This window comes from Martes martes (genome assembly GCF_963455335.1).
Source record: "Martes martes genome assembly, chromosome: 2".
Taxonomy (NCBI): Eukaryota; Metazoa; Chordata; class Mammalia; order Carnivora; family Mustelidae; genus Martes; species Martes martes.
Window position 1 is genome coordinate 141,855,837 of NC_137889.1, and position 17,262 is coordinate 141,873,098.

The 17,262-nt window shown below is 48.2% G+C and overlaps 1 protein-coding gene across 4 annotated transcripts in view; it reads left to right on the plus strand.

Moving 5' to 3' along the window:
• The first annotated feature begins 13,141 nt into the window (after nt 1-13,141).
• Nucleotides 13,142-17,262, plus strand: part of ACOX3 (acyl-CoA oxidase 3, pristanoyl) — a 44,233-nt gene continuing 40,112 nt past the window's right edge. The window contains exon 1 of one of the 4 annotated variants that reach the window (XM_080796248.1): nt 13,142-13,287. The gene's annotated coding sequence lies outside the window, so the exon portion shown is untranslated. Of the gene's footprint in view, nt 15,138-17,262 lie in introns of all 4 variants that reach the window. The other 3 variants (XM_080796245.1, XM_080796250.1, XM_080796247.1) reach the window with 3 other exon arrangements.

Consider the following 17,262-nt stretch of genomic DNA (forward strand, 5'->3'; position numbering starts at 1 on the left):
GCGACTACGGCGTGCCGCGAGGACGCACAGGCGGCGCAGCCTGCGACGTCACGGGGTGGGGCGCCCCGGGTCGTTCCCGCTGGCCGCCCGCAAGCTACGCAATGTCGCCCACGCCGGCTTCTCCGGGGCTGCCCGCGCGGCGCGTGCTGCCTGCAGGGGCGCGTCCTCGCTGGGCTCGGACGACAGCCCTGGCGGCAGCGTGTGGACACTGCGTCGGGCTCGCCCGGGCCGGGGCGTCTGTGGCGGATGCGGCCGAGGTCCGGGCAGCGTGGGCCTGCTGATCGCGTGCGTCGGGTGGCCGCTGTCGCCGGCGTGTCCGCAGGAGGCCCGGGGTGGGTGAAAGGGCGGGCCCTGCCAGGCTGAGTCTGTAGGAACTGTGCCATGCCAAAACTCCGGGAGCCTTTATTCTATTGGTACACTGGCCCCACTGCTGGGGCTCCTCTCACCCCCTCCAACAGTCGTTGCGGAGTCCGGGAGAAGCGCGTGATCTCCGGGAGAGCGGAGCGTGCCCCAGGTCTGTGCAGTCAGAGCAGCCTGCACGAGTGCGGGAGCCCCAGACACACCTGTCGATGCCCTCGCTGGGTCTTGGACCGCGTGCCTCTTGTTTATGCTGTCTGCAGGGTCCTCCTTACAAAGGGAAGAGCCAGTTACTTGGCTAGCAAAACTAGTTTATTCACGAATCGCAGAGAAATCGCAGTTCCTTCGTGCGAGCTATGGTGAGCCATAGACAGGTCTGCAGAGACGGAGGAAAGGTCAGCTTCTCTTAGGTTTTAGGAGGAAACTGGGGATGGAGAAGACCGGGAGTTCGAGGTTGGGCAGTTTGTCCTTGGCGGCAAGGGTGCTTCATGCCCTGTTGCTAGGGTGGGGAGGGACCTTCCTTCTTTGTCTTAAAAGGAGATGGAATTCCGTGTGAAAAATGTCCTCTCTTGTCCCAAATAATTCTTTCTGCTGGTGATGCCAGCTGTAGTGAGTGGTACTTATGTGAGTGCTCCCCCTTCAAGGATTCCCAACTCTTATTTATTTATTTATTTGACAGAGAGAGAGAGAGAGAGAGGATGAGCAGGAAGGAGCAGAGGGAAAGAATCTCAAGCAGACTCCAGGTGGAGTATGGAGCCCCATACAGGGCTCAATCTCACACCCTTGACATCATGACCTGAGCTGAAATCAAGAGTTGGATAAAACAGACAGAACCACACAGGCACTCCCCCCAACACACAATTTAAATGAGACTGTTTCTCTTCCTCTTTCCTGAGGGCTGCTATGACGAATCACCACACAGTGGGGGGGCTTGGAACAACAGAAATTCATTCTCTCATGGTTCTGGAGGCCCCGAGAGGGAACACTTCTTGCCTCTTTGGTTTCTGATGGTTGCCGGCAGTTGTTAGCATGACTGGACTGTAGCCACATACCTTGCCTCCATGGTCACACACTTTCTCCGAGTCTCTTCTGCAAAGCCCCTATTTCCAAATAAGGCCGCAGGTATACTGGGCTGGGACTTGGACCTGTTTTTTTTAAGGGAGGAACAGAATTCAACCCCCAACTCTGTCCGAAGGGGCCTGGTTAGAGCAGCCAAAAGACAAGTAATGACAACCTTGCCAGTTGCTAATATGTGGGGTTGTACCTGCGCCAAGTGTGGAGAAAGCAGAGCTGAATGCAGGCACTTGAGCAAACTTCAGAACAATGGCAGAGGCAGACATCTAAGACAATGGTTTTGAAACATGAAAAGTGTAACACTCAACACAGGGTTGTGGGTTCAGAGGCCTCGGGGTTCAGAGGTTACAGAAAAAGGGAAGTGTCTCAGGCGCAGTGCTCTATGTGTCCAGACCCTCTGGGGGATGTGGAGACTTTAGCTTGTCCTGGCATTGGCTGATGGGTCCCTGCTGCCCTGCTGTGTGTCACAGGAGCCCAGGAGAGAGAGAGGAGGCAGCAGAAACCTGGAGGCCTAGGGCTCTGGAGTGAGAGGTCATGAAGCCAGAAGACATGTTCAGAGCGGGTGGAAAATTCCAGTTGGCAGTGGGCGAGAATCCTTGCATAAGAATTTGTCGGCTCCTTGCTGGAACAAGAACAGATTTCACCCACCTCTTGGCTCGTACCTCCAAAGTCTGGATTGCTCATCACCAAGGCCCTAGCCTTAGTTTTTGGCACAGAGGAGCTACCTAGTTAATTACTGAGTGTAAAGATCTGCGAGCGAAGGGAGCGTGGAGTGGGCGAGGAAGGAAGGATGGGGATAGAGAGAGACAAATGGCCAGAGCCAGGCAGGAAACTTGAGTAATAAAAATGTGTTCAAATCATTGCACTTACCAGTGATGGCCAATAGAGCAAAGGGCTAAAGATGAGCAAGGCATGGGTGGGCCAAATGGGGTGGAGTGGAGAGATGTCAAAATGATCAAAAATGGGTGGATGGGGACCGCTGCAGAGGACTGCCAGTTCATTCTCAGTGATGTCACCGCAAGAGCTCTTGGCCTGCCCTGCTGTTTGTACCTGCTCCACTGCCTCTCCTGGAAGTCTTACCAGGAAATATCTCACAAAACCTGCACAAAACCAAGTTCCCTTTCTTTTCTCCCTAAATTGCTCCCTCCTCTGCTGGTCTCAGAGGCGTCTCTATCCACCCAGATCCCAGCAGGACAACCCAAACTTGAGTGTGACCCCTTCCTCTCTTCCTACCTCACCACCATCCAAGAAGTTTCAGAGACCACCTAGTCCTATCCAGAGATGTCTAAAGCACACTCCTTGTCAGACTCGGGTCAAGCAGTGTCCTAAGGCCACTGTGTCCTAAGGGGAAACTGAGTGTGGGGTGCTGGGGGGGGGCTGGCAAGCAGAGACCAGAGGTGGGTTGTGTAGGAAAGCTGGGGTCAGAGCTGGGAACAGTAGTCCTGAACCCCGTCACCTGTGCAGGGATCCAGTGGAGAGATGAAGCAATAAAACTGAAGCTGGCTATGATCCAGCCCCGAGCAGCCTGAAGGGTTGCACTGAACTGCGAAGCAGAGGGCTGGGTGGAGAGAGAGCGGGGAGCCTCTGCTTCGTGTATGCCCACCACCCCACGAGATACAGAACCAACAGTACAAAGTCACCCCACACCCATGCACCGGCTGCCTGCCACAGGCCTTCCCACCTCTCCCCTGCACCAGTTCACCTGTTCCTCCGTCTTTACTTCTAGCCTGCCCGCCAGTGCCTGCTCCCCCCCTCTGCATTGGACTGCAGTGATTTCCAAGTGGAAAGATGTTTATCTGATATCAATAAAACATGTGAACCCAAATCATTTTCTAGTAGTCATTATTTTGGAAGAAACTGATCTAAAGGTGTGAATTATTACTCTAGTTCATTCATTTTATAAAAGATTCTCAAAAATATATCCATTTGAAAAACATTGGCATGTACTTTTATTAGACTGGTAATTTTTATAAAGATTTATTTATTTGGGAGAGAGAAAGAGAGAATGAGCAGGAGAGGAGAGGGAGAGGGAGAGAAAATCTCAAACAGATTCCACACTGAGCACGGAGCTTGACATGGGGCTTGATCTCATGACCCTGAAATCACAACCTGAGCCAAAACCAAGAGTCAGTTGCTCAACTGACTGTGCCACCCAGGCGCCCCTTATTAGACCATTATTTTCTATTTGATTTTCAGGCCCTCCTGGGTGCTCCTGTGGACTCAGGAACCCCTTGTAATGATGCAGACCTGTGGCTGGAAACAGTGCCTGGTGGAGAATTAATTCTGTTGGCTTAGCATGGTAGGTTCAGGGTCCTAGCCAGTCATCCAGACTCTTCCTTCTGCCTCTGCAACAGGAAGAACCCCCTGATACTGAGTCTGGGAACACAGGGGAAGGTCCTACAGGACCAGCCAAGAGGTCCCTTGGCTTCACACAGGACAGAAATCAAAGGAAGCCAGAGAAAGTGAAAACAGAGTTTACTGTATAGTGTGAGTGACAGAGAGGAGCGGATGAAGTGTCTGGGAGACTCAGAAAGGAAATGAGAAGGAGCCTCTTCCTCACTTCGGGTTAGGGGTTTATACTGGAAAAGGGTTCAGGGTACTGTTCCCCCAGGAATCCAGGGTAGCGTCAGTCAAAGGAGAGTGTTAGGTGAATGACAAATGTAATTCTGGGGGCTCCTGGGTGGCTCAGTGGGTTAAAGCCTCTGCCTTCAGCTCAGGTCATGATCCTGGGGTCCTGGGATCGAGCCCCGCATCAGGCTCTCTGCTCGGCAGATGGCCTGCTTTCCCCTCTCTCTCTGCCTGCTTCTCTGCCTACTTGTGATCTCTGTCTGTCAAATGAATACATAAAATCTTTTCAAAAAATGTAATTCTGTACATAACCAAAGATGGGAATACTGAAGCCAGCATCGGCGGAGGCTTGCTTGGAGATAATGTCCTGGAACAAGTTTGGGACCCAGCTCTTCTTAGATGTTATCAGGTGTCGGGGACCTAGGACAAAACTCAGAGAACGATTCACTTTCTTGCTTCCCCCCGTGAAGTGGGAACATGGCTTCGTGGGCTCATTCAGAGGCAAAATGCGGAACATGAGTAAACGGGACCCAGCAGAGGAACTGCGGAGAGGAAACCTTTCTGAAATGGAGTCCTATCAGTTCCCCTACCTCAGTGTTCCCAATGCTGAGTCCGTTTTCAATGAGAATCACAAATGCGACAAGGTGTGGCCATGGAACAAAGGAGAAGGTATTTCAGAGTGGAATGGGAACAGAGAGAGACTTCCCAAATATCAGCCGAGCGTCGCCACACAGTTCTCCCATGGGTGTTGGGGGAGCAAAAGGCAAGCTGGGGGCAAACCCCAAGCTAACACCCCAAAACCTCCCCCGGGTGGGAGATGTGTGACATTCCTCAAGCACTTCTGGCTGCTGGAGAACAAAAGAAGGGGAAAAACCCAAACGGTTGACTGATACAGATCACAGTCACACAGGACATGCATCTCCATGAGTTTGGAATTGTCTCAATGATTTATAAGAAAAAAAGCAATCTTATCCATAACAGTCCTCCAAAAATCATAGAATCAATTTCCTGGGACCTTAATATCACCTTCCTTCCATAGGATAAGAAATCTAATATAATCACCCACTGCACACAACCCCAGTGCAGCTCTTTCTGCACATGGGTCCTGTCCCCAAGCTTTAATAAAAACACCTTTTTCCATCAAAAACATCTTAAGAATTCTTTCTTGACCATTTTCTCCAAACCCCAACTGTCCCAAATTATTTGGCCCACAACATGGGGCTTCGAGTCCTTTCATCGGGACTCTGAGCCGTGGTGCAAATTTGGTGAGTGCTTCCTCTCTTCTTCCTTTGCTCTCATTCCAGGGGCATTTCAGAGAGTGTGGTCTTGTTGGAACACTTTCATACCCATTGGTTAGGCTCCAATCCTCTAGCTAGAGGCTGGTCTACAGGGTTGCCTTTTGCTGGAAGTTGGTACCCTGGCCAGGATGGTAATAAGACCTAGAAACTTGGTGCCCTCTCTTCATTCCTGTCCTTACACAAAGCTGTCTGTCTTGGGCACAGGAGAGCACCTAAGTCCCAATCTTGACTCCCGTGTGAGGTCTCCTCCTCCTTGGTCTAACACGATCTCTTTCACATCGCTGGTCTAGTTGCTTCTGACCGTGGGACCTCCACTGGGAGCCAGCTGAAACCAGTACCCAATGGAATTAAAATCCAACCCAGGACCGAGAAGCTAACATGTAAGTTGACTACATGTGTTGGAATGTTACTTAGACCATGATGGATTTCTATCTTTACTGTCTTCTGTCAATGTCCTCTACTAACTACTTGAATTACAAAATTGGGTAACTTCTCCCTTGGAAAACCTTTCTAGGGTTCTCCAATGGTTATCAACTGCGGGTTCTTCAAGGCAAGGTAAAATAGGGCACGGCCTTCAAGACAAGGCATGGAGTCTTGGTCCATGCCCTGGCACCCACTTTGCAGTCTAGAAAATGATGAGGAAGCAGGGGGTTGCTTGCCTTCCTCCTACATGGCTTTTGAGGGCCGGTGGTGATCATAGCCATTCCATCTGAGGGATGCTTCAGGTCACTTTGACACCAGGAATCTCTGACATATCTTTTGTGGGATGCCACCTGGGAGTTGGGGGAGGGTTTCTTGGCTAATGGACCTTCTCTCTTCTTCAGTTCCCTGGACTCTCCATTGGAATGCCTTTTAATGCACTGGAATGATTTCAGGTTGCAAAATTTAAGAAAGGACTGATCTCCGGTAACACTGCATGGCCTCAGTAGAATCTATCCCCTAGATCTCTCCTGCAGGAAGGGAACAGGGCAGATGGATGGGGGTACCCCAGATCCAGGGCTTCAGGGCCCTAACTCAGGACCCCGACCTAAGAGCCTCCTGCAGAACATGTTTGCTCACTTAACCAGGCCAGTAAACTCTCTCCTGAAAGATTAAATGATAATTATTAAAATGGGCTTCCTCCTGATAGAACCCAGGATGGAGGAAACAGGCCCTCCCTAAGGAAGGGGAAGCTGACCCTCTCACTCTGCCTCCTCCTAACAGATGTGGGGGTTTTCCGTTCACCCAACTCCTGGGTTTAACGTCTAGACTAACTGGAGCCACATAGAATGAGTTGGCAAGTTTTCCTTCCATTTCTATTTTTTGAAACAGCTTCAGTAGAGTACATATTAATTCTTCTTTAAATGATTGGTAGAATTCCCCTGGGAAGCCATCTGGCCCTGGACTCTTGTTTCTTGGAGAGGTTTCTGATTAGTGTTCCAATTTCCTCGCTGATTTTTGGTCTGTTCAAATTGCCTGCCTCTTCCTGTTTCAGCCTTGGGAATTTATAAGTTTCCAGGGATGTATCCATTTCTTCCAGATTGCCTAATATGTTGACATATAGTTGCTGGTGATATGTTCTCACAATTGTCTCTGTTTCCTCGGTACTGGTTGTGATCTCTGCCCTTTCATTCACAATTGTTTTAATTTGGGTCCTTTCTCTTTTCTTTTGGGTCAGTCTGGCCAGAGGTTTATCAATCATATCAATTCTTTCAAAGAACCAGCTTCTACTTTTGTTGATCTGTTCTATTATTCTTCTGGTTTTTGTTTCATTGATTCCGGCTCTGATCTTTATTATTTCTCTTCTCCTGCTTGGTTTAGGCTTTATTTGCTGTTCTTTCTCCAGGTCCTTTAAGTGTAAGGCTAGCTTGTGTATTGGGGATTTTTCTAATTTTTTGAGAGAGACTTGTATGGCTATGTATTTCTCTCTAAGAACCGCCTTTGCAGTATCCCAGAAGTTTTGAACCAATGTGTTTTCATACTCATTAGTTTGCATGAGTTGTTTAAGTTCTTTAATTTCCTGGCCAGCCCATTCATTCTTTAGCAGGATGTTCTTTAACCTCCAAGTGTTTGAGTTCCTTCCAAATTTCTTCTTGTGATTGAGTTCCAGTTTCAAAGCATTGTGGTCTGAAAATATGTAGGGAATAATCTCAGTCTTTTGGTATCAGTTGAGACCTGATTTGTGACTCAGTATGTGGTCTATTCTGGAGAAAGTTCCATGTGTGCCCAAGAAGAATGAATATTGGGTTACCACCTTACACCAGCTAGACTGACTAAAATTAACAAGACAGGACACAATAGATGTTGGTGAGATGTGGAGAGACAGGAACCCTCCTACACTGCTGGTGGGAATGCAAGCTGGTACAACCACTCTGGAAAGCAGGTTCCTCAATACGTTAGAAACAGAGCTACCCTAGGACCCGACTATTACACTACTGGTTATTTATCCCAAAGATACAGACATAGGGAGAAGAAGGGGCACATACACCCCAGTGTTTATAGCAGCAATATCCACAATAGCTTAACTGTGGAAGGAACCAAGATGTCCTTCAATGGATGAATGGATAAAGAAGATGTGGTTCATATATATGATAGAATATTACTCAGCCATTAGGAAGGATGAATATCTACCATTTTCATCAACATGGATGGAACTGGAGGGGATTATGCTGAGTGAAATAAGCCAAGCAGAGAAAGACAGTTACAATATGGTGTCACTCATTTGTGGAACATAAGGAATAGCGCAGAGGACCACACAGGAAGGAAGGGAAAACAGAAAGTGAAGAAATCACAGAAGGAGACAAACCATGAGAGACTCTAGACTCTGGGAAACAAACTGAGGAATTCAGAAAGGACAGAGGGTGGAGGGATGGGGTGACTGGATGAAAGGCATTAAGGAGAACATGTGATGAGCACTGGGTGTTTTATGCAACTGATGTACTGGGACACCTGGGCAGCTCAGTGGGTTAAGCCTCTGCCTTCGGCTCAGGTCATGATCTCAGGGTCCTGGGATCGAGCCCCGCATGGGGCTCTCTGCTCAGCGGGGAGCCTGCTTCCCCCTCTCTCTCTGCCTGCCTCTCTGCCTACTTATGATCCCTCTCTCTCTGTCAAATAATTAAAAAAAAATCTTGAAAAAAAAACCTGATGTACTGTATGTTGGCTAATTGGACTCAATATAAAAATAACTGTAGGGGCACCTGGGTGGCTTAGTGGGTTAAAGCCTCTGCCTTCGGTTCAGGTCACGATCCCAGGGTCCTGGGATCCAGCACTGCATCAGGCTCTCTGCTCAGCAGGGAGCCTGCTCCCCCCACCCCGCTTGACTCTCTGCCTACTTGTGATCTCTGCCTGTCAAATAAATAAATAAAAATCTTAAAAAAAATAACTGGAGCCAACTGTGGTTAGCCTACCTTAGGACCAGGACTTTAAGGACTATTCCCAAGCAGCTAATGAAACTCCCTTGTTTGGGGGAATTTCCCTGTCTTCTCTGGACGAATGAAGACTGCATATTTCTACTTTGGTGGAAAGAAACCATGTTGTCTGCTCTTCTGAGCTCAGAATGGGGAAACCTCTTCCTCTGCCTCAGGCAGCACCTCACCTTTTCTGCTCCCCCAACAACCCAGTGTTCCTCCTGTTGCGACACAACCTTGAGTGTGGCCTACGTACCTGTTTCCTAACCATCTGGGTGCTTCTGGCACCATTGGCCTCTCCTCCTCATCTTATTGTCCAGAAGGGAAGAGTAACCACTTGGACCTAACACTGTCCACTTCAGATTTCCCCACTGGTGCACCAGGTACAATTTGACAACGGGGAAGAAATTGATGGACTTTTCAGTGGACCTGGGTCGAACAGAATATAAACTAACTTGTATGTAAACTAACTTGTAGTTTGTTGGTTTAATTAAGATAGACATGTCTTTAGAGTTATCAGCACTAAAGTTATCAGCACCAAGATTTACTGACGGTCCAATAAGCTTGTGTTGTCTCTGCAGCAATTTGTTAGCAAAAAGATGACTTAAAGGGGTGCCTGGGTGGCTCAGTGGGTTAAAGCCTCTGCCTTTGGCTCAGGTCACGATCCCAGGGTACTGAGATTGAGCCCCGCAATGGGCTCCCTGCTCAGCAGGGAGACTGCTTCCTCCTCTCTCTCTGCCTGCTTCTCTGCCTACTTGTGATCTCTGTCTGTCAAATAAATAAATAAAAATCTTAAAAAAAAAAGATGACTTAAAATGATGGTTAATTTCATCGGTCTCAAGATGTTCATGGGTCATTGTTAAGATAGCTCTCAATGTGTTTGGTAACCTGAAACTTTAAAGTGTTGCTTGGATGGTAAATGAGATTGAAATTGCTGGACATCTACATCTCTTCTACATAGGATGGAGTGCTAAAGCATTGATTACTGGATGTAGGTTTGTGCTTTTGACTGCTTATTGCAGAGAAACTAAGGATATTTGGGTCCGGTGGTAAATAAGCTTTGTGCTTTCTTTAAAGATTGTAGTATGAAAAAACATGTTTTAAATTATAAATTATAAAATATATTTATATTTATACATTTCAGATCTAAATAATTATGGCATGACAGTTCACAATTGATTACACTTAGTTTTCATGGGAGACTAAGGCTTCTAAGAGTCAAAATTCAGCTAAATGTAATGAAGACCAATTTTTAAAGAAGGGCGTAAGTCAAAATAGGAGTAAATAAAAATGTTGTAGAAGGCTTATGAAAGAAAATCTTTGGAAAGGAATTTTATGTGCTGTCAGGACTAAGACTGAAATGAATGGATTTTTAAAAAAATTTTTAAAGATTTTATTTATTTATTTGACAGAGAGAGATCACAAGCAGGCAGAGAGGCAGGCAGAGAGAGAGGAGGAAGCAGGCTCCCTGCTGAGCAGAGAGCCCGATGTGGGGCTCAATCCCAGGACCCTGAGAGGCTTAACCCACTGAGCCACCCAGGAGCCCCTGAAATGAATGGATTTTAAAAGTACACGGGTATAAGACTGAAATTCTGCTTTTCTCTCTCTTTAAAAAGACCTTGTCTTTTTTTTTTTCTGTCTGCCCAGAAAACCAAGTTTTCTATATTTTGTCTTTATCGGGTCTTTAATTAATCAATTAAAACTCTTCAACATTAAAGGAGCTGAGTTTTGCTAACAACCATATAACCCAACATATTTGCCTTTGAAGTCTCTTGTTGCCACCTTGGTTAAATAAATAATTGAATTTTAAGTTTTATAATGATCTGCAATCCCATTTAGGCATGTGCTTTGTAACTTTCTGAGGGTTTTAACAAACTTACCCCATTCCCTGCCTTAACAGATGATCCTTTCTGCTCAAGGAGACTCCTATATGTAATCAACTCCAGATACAGCTGCCTCAGCCTTTCCTAACTCCTTTCATTCCTCAACTGAGCAATCTCAACCCATAGGTAGGGACACATCTCCCATCTCCACCCCTTTCCAGCAGGATGCAGCTCCAGAAGATGAGACCCACCCCCCAGCAATCTTAAAGATTTAAGGGTCAAATTTGTTCAGGGGCGAAAATGATGAGGGAAACACAGGTGAGAGAAATGTAGCTTAAATATTACAGCTTGAAGCCCACAGACTCTTGAAACCTATAGAGCATGGCCCTTCCCAAGGAACTCAGGGCTGCCTTAGTGCCCTAATGTTTACGTTTTATTAAAGACTAAAAGTAACCTGATCTTAGCAACGGCTAGCCCCTCAAGGTCCTGAAAGCCTTGCTCCCCAATTCCTTATGCTATCCCTAACCCACACTAATGAAAAAGTATATAATGATCCACTTCTCACGACTTCAGTGCAGCTCTTTCTACCCACAGGTAATGTCCCGTGCTTTAATAAAAACACCTTTTTGCACCAAAGGCCCCTCAAAAATTCTTTCTTAGCTGTTCGCTCACAAATCCAAAACTTCCAAATTTCATCAAGAGACGTCTTAAACTTCATGCATCCCAAAAACTGAACTTGTCTTCCTGTGACCACAGTGTCAATCTCTTAGATCCCTTTAAACGGAAACCTTCTGACTTGGTCTTCCTTGGTCTTCTTGTGGTAAATTGCCAGATCCAGTCGCTTCTGATGTGATCTGATGCAATGTGGGGTTTGGGAGTGAGTGGTCCAGAAAGAATTCTCGAGATGTTTTGGGTTAAAAAAAAAAGTGGTTTTATCAAAGCACAGGGACAGGACCCACGGGCAGAAAGAGCTGCCCTGGGGGAGTGAGGAAAAATTGTCTATACAGCTTTGGGTTGGGAGGGGCAGACATAAAGCAAGTTTCCAACAGGATTTTCACATTTAAAAAAATTTTATTTTATCTTTTCAGTGTTCCAAGATTGATTATTTATGCACCACACCCAGTGCTCCATTCATTACGTGCCCTCCATAATACCCACCACAAGGCTCACCCAACCTTCCCCCACCCCCCGCTCCCCTCCCAAACCCTCAGTTTGTTTCTCAGAGTCCACAATCTCTCATGGTCTATCTCCCCCTCCGATTTCCCCCAACTTACTTCTCTTCTCCATCTCCCCATGTCCTCCGTGTTATTCCTTATGCTCCACAAGTAAGTGAAACCATATAATTGACTCTCTCTGCTTGACTTATTTCACTCAGCATAATCTCCTCCAGTCCCGTCCATGCTGATACAAAAGTTGGGTATTCATCCTTTCTGATGGAGGCATAATATTCTATTGTATATATGTACATATATGTATATATGTACGTATCTTCTCTTTCCATTCCTCTGTTGAAGGGCATCTCGGTTCTTTCCACAGTTTTGAGATTGTGGCCATTGCTGCTATGAACATTGGGGTACATAAGGCCCTTCTTTTCACTACATCTGTATCTTTGGGGTAAATACCCAGTAGCGCAATTGCAGGGTCATAGGGTAGCTCTATTTTTAATCTCTTAAGCAATCTCCACACTGTTTTCCAAAGTGGCTGCATGAACATGCAAGTTGGTGCAAGATTTTCACATGTTAAAGAAGACTGTCAGGAGTGCCTAGGTAGCACATTTGGTAAGTGTCTGCCTTTGGCTCAAGTCATGACCCCAGGGTCCTGGGATCGAGGTTTCCCCCGCCCCTTGCTCAGCGGGGAGCCTACTTTTCCCTCTGTCTGCGGCACCCCCTGCTTGTATTCTCTCCCTCTCTCTCTGACAAATAAATAAAATCTTAAAAAAAAAAAAAGGAAGACGACGACGACGACGACGACGACTGCGGGGTCCTGGAAGCCGGGCTCTGGTCTAGCTAAGGCTGTTTATCCCTCATAAGGTGGGTCCACCTGAGAAAGGTGGACCCTGCCTGCCTCCAGTGTCTGCAACTGGCGGCGGGAGGCCGCGGACTTTCATCTCCGTCTCCTCTGATGTCCGCGCATTTCAGGGGAGGGGCCGGCTCAGTCTGGAGACTCCACACAGCCCGAGACAAAGCTGGGGAGCAGGTGTTTAGGTTTGCAGGTCTGGAGCCTCCACACAGCCCCAGACAGGGCTGGGGAGAGGTGTTTAAGTTTGCAACTGCCCTGGGAAACAGCAGCGCGGCAGCGGGCTGGTCCAGTCCGGGCTGGACTGCGGGCTCGGAGACGGCCGCGGGAGGGGCGCCAGGAAGCAGCCGCCCGGGGGCCTGGACGGGACTGGGTAGTAGCACCGCTCGCAAATATCGCTGAGCACGCGGTGCAGCCGCTCCGACCCACGGTTCTGATGTCCTGGCTCCGGAGGGGGCCCAGGAATCAGCTTACCCAGCAAACACCCCAAGACCCGCACACAGAGTGCGTAGGGAGACCCACCCGCCCACAAGGCAGGCTCTCCCCAAGCACGCCCCGCGTCTCCCAGGCAACGGGCCGGCGGCGCGCTGTGATGACGTCGGGGGCGGACGGTGGCCGGGAGGCGTGCCGTGCTGTCAGCCTGCCTATCGGGGCGGCGCTCGCCTTCGGATGTCTGCCGCGCCCCAGAGGACATTCGTCGGGCGCCTGCTGTGTGCGCTGGACGGTGTGGGGACCCAGAGACCAGGAGGGACGGCGAAATTCAAGGTCGGATCCGTGGGGCCGGGGGCCCAGGCGGCGCGGGCAGCACGGGCGGCGCAGAGGCGGAGCGCCTAGCGAGAGGGGAGGGGGGGGATGGCTTATGCAAAGGGCCGGTGGCACACCCATTCCCCGCCGGAGCTGCTGGGGGCGAGACTGCTGGCGCCTGGACCCGGCAGATCAACTGGAGAGACAGTCTGAAGAGTTCAGACATTGTCCCCCAAGGTCTCCACAGAGCTGTCCCCTAAAGGGAGAATGATCAGTCTGCATTTTAGTCACCTCTCTGCTGCGGAGAGGAAAACTGACTAACGGCGGCTGTCGCTGTTGTAATGATGTCCTGCGGTGAGACTGCTCCAGGGCCCCCTGGTAACTGCAGCACACTAGACACTAGACACTTGACTAGCATGACCGTGGGGTCATCCTAACCCACAGAGGGATGAAATGACCGGCTAAGTGCTCCCACCTCAGAAGTGCTAATGTTGGTGTCTCAGGCCAGGCATTCTGGCTTCAGACTCCTTGGTCACTACGGCGAGACCATCATGCAGCTATGTGGGTGACCTCAGGTGGCATGGAGTCCTAGGGATCTCCCTGGCTGCTTAGGATCTTGGGATTTGAGGTTGGGTGTGCTAACAGCTGTGGATCTCGGGCAACTTCTTCCATCTAACAAGCTTCCATTCACTCACCTGCTGAGAACAGTTGGGGTTGTGAGTACCACTGAGATCATGTAGCTGCTTAACATTCACCTACAGTCAGGGATTGCTCGATGATTGGATAGTCTTGTCATCGGTTTAATAGTTGCGGAGGGAAGAAAGGATTCAGTAGGTGTTAGAGAGCTGCAGTTGGGGGCTTGGTAACCAACCAGTTCTGGGGGCAGAGAAGGGAATTCCAGCATGGCACTCAGGCTTATTGCTCTAGTAACCCAGGGCTGCGGAGCCCTGGGTTGGACCATTCAGAGCTCGAGGGCTTCTAGATCGTGTGGGGGGGGGGGGTTCCCCAGGAAACTGCTGACTGACCCTGCAGGTCTGCAGGGTCCTGTGTGAGAGCCCTCCACGCATCGGGGACAATGTCATCAGGTGATGAAGAGTGAGTGTGGCCTAGACTGAGAGTCTGCAAGGAGCTCGAGGGGAGCAGGAAGGGACACCTGGTGTGGTGTCCTGGACCTCAGGGAGGGAGCATGATGGGTGACAGGGATGCATCGAGGGCATGGAAGTCCAGAAAGATAAGAGTTCCCCTTGGACTTCATAGCTTGCATTTTTGGAGCACTTGAATTCTGCCAAGAGTGTGGCTTACCTTTAGAGAAGTTTTGTTTGGTTGAGACATAACACACTATACAATCCATCCATCCACAGCCATCCACTATGGTGAGACCACCACTGCGATTTATTTCCAGGATGCCTTCATCACTCCAGAAGAAATCTTGGCCCCATTAGGAGTCGTTCCCCAGCTGCTGGCAGCCGCCAGTCTGCTTTCTCTGTGTATTTGCCCACACTGAACATTTTGTTAAAGCAGGCTCATGCAATATGTGATCTTTGGTGTGTGACTTCTGTCACTTTACCTAACATTGTCAAGGTTCATCCAGTGATATTTCATCACATGGATAAACTACATTTTGTTTACGCATTCGTCAATTGTTGGACATAAGGGTTGTTTCCACTTTGGGGGAGTTATAAATAAATAATGCCACGATGAACATTCGTGCACAAAGTTTTGTGTGGCTATTTCTTTCCATTTTTCTTGGGTGTGTACCTGTGAGTGAAGTTGCCGGGTCATGTGGTTGCTGTGTAGCTGAGCTTTTGAAGAACCATCAGACTTCCCAAAATGTCTGTGCCCTTCTGCCTTTGCACCAGCAAGGAACGAGGGTATGTGGGTTCCACTCTCTGCACGTTCTCTCTCTGCACTTTCTCATTAATGCATGTTACTGGCTGTCAGTTTGATCCTGGACATCATAAGGGAGGTGAGGTGGTGTCCCATCATGGTTTCGGTTTGCCCTCCTGGATGGCTAATGACGCTGAGTATCTCTTCACGTGCTCCTTGACCATCTGCCTATCCTTGGAGAAACCTCTATTTGAGGCCTTTAAATTGGGCTGTTTGACTTTGCTATTAAGATTCTTCATATGGTCTGGGAGCAAGTCCCTTATCAATAAATGATTTGCAAACACCTTCCTTTCTCTGGGTTGCCTTTTCACTCACTCATGGGTGTTCTTTGCAGCAAAAGTTTTTGATTTTGATGAAGTTTAATCAATCTACTTGTATTGCTTGTGCTTCTGATGCCATGTCCAGGAAGGTGTGATCTCACCAAAGGTAGTGAAGGTTTACTCCTACCTTACCTTCTTTGAGGTTTTAGTGTTAGATCCTATATCGAGGTCTATGTCCCTTCTGAGTTAAGTGGTGTGTGTGTGTGTGTGTGTGTGTGTGTGTGTGTGTGAAGAGTAGGCCCTTATTCCTTTGCACGTGGACATTGGGGACCCCCAACACCAGTTGAGAAAACTGCTCCTTCCTCAGGACATTGTCCGGGCGCCCCGGCCAAAGGCAGCTGACCCTACATATTAGGGTTTGCTGCTGGATTCTCAGCTCTCCCAGCAGTTTGCATACATCTGTCTTCACGTGGTGCCGTATCAGTCCCCTTTGCGGCAGGTTTGGGCATCAGGCAGAATGGATTCTCCAACTTTGTTCTTTTCAAGGAGGTTTTGTCGATTCTGGGTTCCTTACATTTCCAATATATTTTAGGATCAGCTTTTTAATTCCAGCTGGGGGAAAAAAAGCCAGCTGGAATTTTGATGGGGACCACACGGGCTCTTTAGATGAGTTGGCGAATGTCAGTATTTTAACAGTATTGAGTCCTTCTGACTCGTGAACAAGGGGTGTCTCTCCATTTATTGAGGCCTCGGGTTTCTTTAAAAAATGCTTTGTAGTTTTCAGAGTATAAGTTTTGCATTTCTTTCACTGAATCTGTTTCCCTGTATTTTATTATTTTTGATGCTGTCATACATTGAATTTTTTCTTCATTTCATTTTTGAGTTGTCTGTGGCAAGTGTATAGAAATTGAGTTGAGTTTTGCATATTGATTTTGTACCCTTAAAATTGGCTGAGCTAACTGATTCTAGTCGTTTTTTAGTGGATTCCTTGGGATTTTCTGTAGACATGATCGTATCATCTGCAGACAAGAGATAGGTTTCTAATCCGGATGCCTTTGATTTCATTTTCCTCCATGACAGCACTGGCTGGAGCATCCAGTAGTGTGTTGATGGGAAGAGGCAAAGTGGACACCTTTGTCTTGTTGCTGGTATTCGGAGAAGGGTGCTCAGTCTTATTAACATGTGATAAGAGCTGTGGGCGTTTCATAGACACCCTTTTTCAGGTAGAGGGCATACCCTCCTGATTGTTCAGAATTTCTGCCATGAAAGGCTGTGGGATTTTGTCAAATGCTTTTTCTGCATCCTTTGACACGATCATACATTTTTGTCCTTATCATGTTGGCATGGCGTATTACATTGATTGACTTTATTTCTTTCTTTTCTATTCTTTTGGGTTTTTTTTGTTGTTGTTGTTGTTTAGAGAGAAAGAGAGAAATGGGGAAGGGCAGAGGGAGAGGTAGAGGACCCCCCAGTGAGATTCTGCACTCAGCCAGGTCCTGACGCGGGGCTCAGTCTCACGACCCTAAGATCCTGACCTGAGCTGTAATCAAGAGTCTGACACTCAACTGACTGCACCAGCCACATGCCCTCTGATTGACTTTGTCCTGTTGAGCCGCGTGTAGTTTCCTGAGGGCACAGGTCCTTATCTTGGTGTGCGATCTTTCTCCGGTGGGGCTGGATTCAGCCTGCAGGACTTACCGAGGAGCTGTGCCCCTGTGTTCGTAAGGGACGTTGGTCTGTCGCCCTCCTTTCCTGAGATGTCTTTGGTTTGGGGTTCCAGGTGCCACTGGCTTTATGGGGTACCTTATGGCAGTGTTCCCTGTGCTTCTGTTTCTTGGGAGACATTGTG